Raw genomic sequence first — 6,000 nt, 5'->3', positions numbered from 1 at the left:
CCACATAGAGTACACTAATCAGTGTGTAAATCTATTTGTGTCACATTTTGTATCTTTTGTTATGTCTCATTCAAAGTATCTAGATGATGCATGTCATACTGAATAGTATTTCAAATAGTCTCAGTAACTTTTATAAGAAAATTCCATTTTATAACTTGTTTAATCATGTCATCAGATCACCTATGATGTGCATCTAACATGAAAAGTAACAATATAACCTCTTCTTTTCTTAATAGGGGATAGGAAGAAATGTCTCCTTATTCATCAATGCACATTCAACCTTAGGAACTTGAAATGGCAGGCTCCTTACTGACTGGGGCTGTCTTTAATTTTCATTATTTCACTTCAAACCAGTTTACCACCAATAGTAGATTACACAGAGTCCTTGGTGCTCTTAAAGGACCATAGCTAGACAAGGAATGATCAATCAGTACTTGGCTACATTAGTAATCAATAATCAGGCAGAGACAATGGGTTTAGTTTTTACTTAATTATTTTTATTTGCATAATAACCATACTATACCATTTTCTAAGTCTGTTTAATCCTGAGGAGGGTCACAAGGAGTTGGAGACTATCCCAGTAAGTAAAGGGCACAAGGAAGGAACAGGGCGCCAGTTCATCGCAGGGGAACATAGTCATGCAGGCACCACATACACTACAGCCAATACAGGATTACCAATCCACCAATCCACTTAGCCTGCATGTCTTTGGAAAGCGCACTCAGAGGAAACCCATAAAGACATGGGGACTACAAACAAACTTCAAAGTGGGAAGAACCCTGGTTTCCTTACCGCGAAGCAGCAGAGCTATCACTGTGTCGCTGTACTGCCCTCTGTATAATAATCAAGAGCAGCAAATATAAGCATTGCAAAGAATTATACATCTTGGTTGGGTTTATGTAGTCTTCATTCAGTTCCAAGATGGCCCAGTTCCTAATTTATTAGTATATATGGTTAATCAAAAAATGAACAAAATAAAGTATCCAGCAGTTAAGAAGATAACAACATCCATTTAAATGTCTATGTATCCACTCAGAGTTTCAGAAAGGCAGGAAAAGAACCAAATACAGTGGTACCTCAGTATACGTCCTTAATCCGTTCCAGATCCTTTGACTTATACCAGTTACCGAAATGATCAATGATATACAGTCATGTGAAAAAGTAAATACACCCCATATTATTTTTTCATTTTTAATAAATGTTAAAAACAGATTTAATCTTCATTTAAGCAGTACCTTTAGATAAAGGTAATGCATTTTTAAAAAATGGAAACTTGAATTTGCAACAGGTTTTTCAATGAAAAATGAACAGATATGCCACTTCCGTACAGTATGTAAGAAAAGTAAGTACAGTATACTCTTAGCTCTAATGGCTGGTACTGCCCCCTTCAACAGAAAAAAAACTCCAATATACACTTCAAATAACTATCTATCAACCTCTGTCATTAACTGGGAGAAAGTGTTTCCCATTCATCCATGCAGAATTCTTTCAGGTATGAGATATTTGAGGAGTGTCTTGCCTGTATAGTCCATGTTGTACCCCCCCACTGGAATTTTGAGTTGGTCATTGAAGAACCCTCCATTTCTTTCTTTTCATCCATTACTTGTTGAATTTACTGGTATGTTTAAGGTCATTGTCATGTCGCAAGGTCCACTTTTTGGCTGAGCATGAGTCTTTTGAAAGGAGGTCTCACATTATCCTCAAACAGCCTCTTGTATAATGCAGTATTTATAGAGAATTCTGAGATGCTGAGCTGCCCAAGCCCTGATATGGTAAAGCAGCCCTAAACCATAACATTTCCACCGCCATGCTTTACAGTTGGAATCTGGTTCTGATGGTGAAATGCTTTCTGTGGTTTTCATCCAAACATGTCTTCTGGTAGAATTTAGTTTTACTCTGATGTTCTTTCTGGACAGCAAAAGTTTCTTCCCAGCACACCTCCAATGTATATCTAATTTCCTAGTCCCTTAAAATTAGACCCAAGTACTTTGACATCAGTAGTGGCAAGAACTACTTGTAGGTCCCATGATACTCCTTTCAGTATCTTGACCTGGATAAGCTGGTAGTTGTTTGAAAATTTCTCTACTTGTAGATGACAGTGGAATGGTTGATTTCCAATTGTTTTGAGATTTCTTCAAATCCCTTTCCAGACTTTTAGGCATCTACAACCTTCTTTCTGAAAACCTCAAAGAGCTCTTTCAATGTAGCATATTGATAATATACACTTCAACAACAAAGAACAAGGCCAGGTCCGAGGTTTAGATCTTCACTAATGATGCCCGCTGCTGCAGCCATAACCTGATCTAGTGCCAATAATTCTAATGGTAGGTTTTTCAGGAAATTATAAACATAGGAGTGTACTTACTTTTTCCACATGCAAAATTTGCATTTATGTTTAATTAAAGTATTTAAAGGATGCCAAAATGTAAATGTGGTGTGTTTTTTATATTATATCAGCCTTAAGTTTAAAAACTGTTTAAATGAAAATCAAATCTTTACATGTCCACATACTGTATGTTGAAAAAGAAAAAACATTTCATGGGGTGTACTATAGGGTCTATTGCAATGACTATATATATTAATCTGCCCTTGACGCCTAACATGACTGTATACATCGTTTCAAATTTCTTTTTGAATATCTCTTTAATAATGTATTTCACTACAGCATGATTGGATAGCTGTATTATTGTTCCCTTCATTTACAAGTATTACTAGTCTGCTGACAGCATTTGCTTTACAAAATACTTTAATTGTAGAAGCAGATGTATGAAAAACTGCAATAGATTTCTTCATTGATTATTTTTCACAAAATAATTCTAGCTATTCCAAAGGTACAGAAATAGTCATGGCTAAAATACAATACTTCATTGTATAAATGCTCTTTTTTAGTTTTCCAAGCATATTCACGTCAACCACTAATGTTTTCTATCTCTTTACTAAAGCTCTCAAGTATCAGCTGGGGTGGTCTGAATAGACTTTTTCATGATCTTATGAAATATCAGTTTATGAAGTGGATTTAAACTTTGAATGAGCTGCTCTGCTCCTAAGGCCACAGAAATGTAATAAAATTACAGTTTGTCAGTTTCAAACAGCAATTCTGGATTGGATAAATGAAAAGATGCTCTTGACACCATGCCGAGCCTTAGTGTCAGAAATTGATTCATCAAAATGTCATAAATAATATTTGAAATATCTGCCACAACATTTCTGTACACAAAGGATAGGAAAAATGGTCATAATTGTGCTAGCATTTGGAAATGTAATGCTTCTTGAAGTCATCACCAATCTTTTTGATCATTTTCCAATTTGCCTGTTGAATGCTGCTTTTTATAAAGTTGCACACATTTCTTACTGAAGATTTCTGAAAATATTAATGGCTGCATTCTGCACAAATGTGAAGAAAGTCTATAAAAGATAAAATATTTTCTTTGACGTAGCATGATAACTTTTTATTTTTCGATACAAAAAGGGATGCAATGTGTGGATTAGCACCTGATGCTAAAGCTTAATATTTTGGCAGTATTTAAATTAAATTACTGAAAGCAGATAAAAATCAATATCATGTTTAATAAAATAATATAGTGTGATCATTGTGGATTCAAGTATGTATTCAAGGTTTTAAAATCATTTTTGCACTATACATTAAGACAATTGCAACTGCGCATCTTATAGATAAAGTTGGTCCTGGATGGCCGTAGTGGCTGCACGCTTTTGTCCCAACCCAGTTCCTCAAGGAGAAGTCAATTATTGCTGTTGAAACACTTATTGCTCAGACAGCATTTTTATGCTTCATTTTAGGCAGCTTTACAAGTAAGTTGTTACCATTTATGAGTTGTGTGATGATTAAATACAAATATTGAGTATTTTTTTTGTCCAGGTAGTCACAGTTTATAGTACAATATTTAATAAATATAATTTTGTCCATAAGGCAGGTCTTTAGGGAAACATTCTTTTATGTTTTACATTAGTATTAAAATATTTTAAAAATCCGTTGTCTGCAAGAAAGTTTTAAATCATTATCACCAGTGTTCAATTTTACGGTCACTGTATGTTCTGGTTCTTCCTAGTTAAATCAAGGTAATTAGCAGAGTAGCACGTTTATTGACCATCAACCCATTTCTCATACATAATCAGATCATCATCTTCTCTGCTTCTGCCTCGCAAACCATAGGTTGTGTGTGACACTGTTAAGCCATTTCCATGTGTGGAACTTTTCCTCTTCCAGCACCTAAATTTTCATTTTATTCTGGACCAAAATATGAATCAAGTCCACCATCGCCTTTCTTTAATTGCCATGGTCAGCCTAAGAGAAGAAGAATCAAAAGTATGTTTAAAGTGTTTCCATAGAAATGTTCAGAATTTTGCTTGCATATTACCTTATAAAAATCAAAATATATATGTCATGATTTAATGGCCTGGAATATAACAAAACTAATTTGTCCTTTGTGGGCATTATTAAGTTATTTAATTAATTTTAAAAGACAGAGGTTAAAATACTAGACACAATTTGATTGAACTTGGCATACTAATAATGGAAAAGTACTAAAAAACACAAATATTAAAATGGCACGATACCAGTATTTTTTAATTTTCAGTATAGTTTCCCACCCTCACCTTCACACAACAGTTGCTTTTGCAGTTTGGGAAAAACATTTGTTTTATAGAATTCACAAAATTACACATTTTGATGCAATCAGAACTTCACTAGAGACTGACGCGGTTTCTTTGATACAATTGGGACTTCACAGGCTCAAGAGGCACGTTGTGGCACAATGCAATAGGGATGCAAGCAATTATGTGGCCCATCTGGAAGGCTGGAGTAAGATGGGCGGGTACTGAAGATATGATTTGTTTTGGAACTGATTTTGTGCCAGTACTGATATTTGAAAACTGGTATCAATATCAAAGTCAACATTTTACTATTGATCCAACACTAGTTGCTATTTCTCTAATATTATAAATAACAATGCTAGTAATCCCAGAGTCTTATTTTCTACAATTGATCGTCTGTTAAACCCAGGTAACTCAAAGGAATGCTCCCAGAATACTTCCAGTAAAACCTGTGAGAACATTGCTGTATTTTTCAATCAAAAAATTAATGAAATTAGAGATAACATAGTACATCTCCCCAACACTGCGGAACCTCCTAAGGCCCAGTACTCCATTATAAACAAATTAAATGCTTTTACTAGGATAGATTTACCTGAATTACATAGTATAATCTCTCAACTGAAACCCTCCAACTGCGTCCTTGACCCAATACCAACCAGGTTTTTCAAAGAAATATCAGACGTGCTAATTGACAATATTCATGACATAGTTAATTCGTCATTAGATACGGGGGGTTTTCCAGACTGTCTTAAGACTGCTGTAGTTAAACCCCTGCTCAAGAAAAATAATCTTGACACCTCTGCCTTTGAAAATTTTAGACCCATCTCCAACCTGCCCTTCTTAAGTAAAATTCTAGAGAAGGCAGTCATTTTGCAATTAAATGACCACCTCAATAAACATGCTATTCTTGATAAATTTCAGTCAGGTTTCAGAACAAATCACAGCACAGAAACTGCACTCGTTAAAGTAGTAAGTGACCTGCGGGTAAATGCAGACAGAGGTCATTTATCTGTTCTCATCCTCTTAGATCTGAGTGCTGCATTTGACACCATTGATCACAATATTCTTAGAAATCGCCTTAGTCAATGGGTGGGCCTCTCTGGCAGTGTCTTAAATTGGTTTGAATCCTACCTGGCAGGTAGAAAATTCTTTGTGAGTTGTGGTAATCACATCTCAAAGACACATGATATCCGATATGGTGTTCCACAAGGCTCTATCCTGGGTCCGCTGCTTTTCTCAATCTACATGCTTCCATTAGGTCAGATTATCTCAGGTTACAACGTGAGTTACCACAGCTATGCTGATGACACACAGCTATACTTATCAATAGCACCTGATGATTCCGACTCTCTCGATTCACTAACACAATGTCTTACTGGTATTTCTGAA

The sequence above is a fragment of the Polypterus senegalus genome, chromosome 15 (assembly GCF_016835505.1).
Source record: "Polypterus senegalus isolate Bchr_013 chromosome 15, ASM1683550v1, whole genome shotgun sequence".
NCBI classification, from domain to species: domain Eukaryota; kingdom Metazoa; phylum Chordata; class Cladistia; order Polypteriformes; family Polypteridae; genus Polypterus; species Polypterus senegalus.
This window is presented reverse-complemented; position numbering follows the sequence as displayed.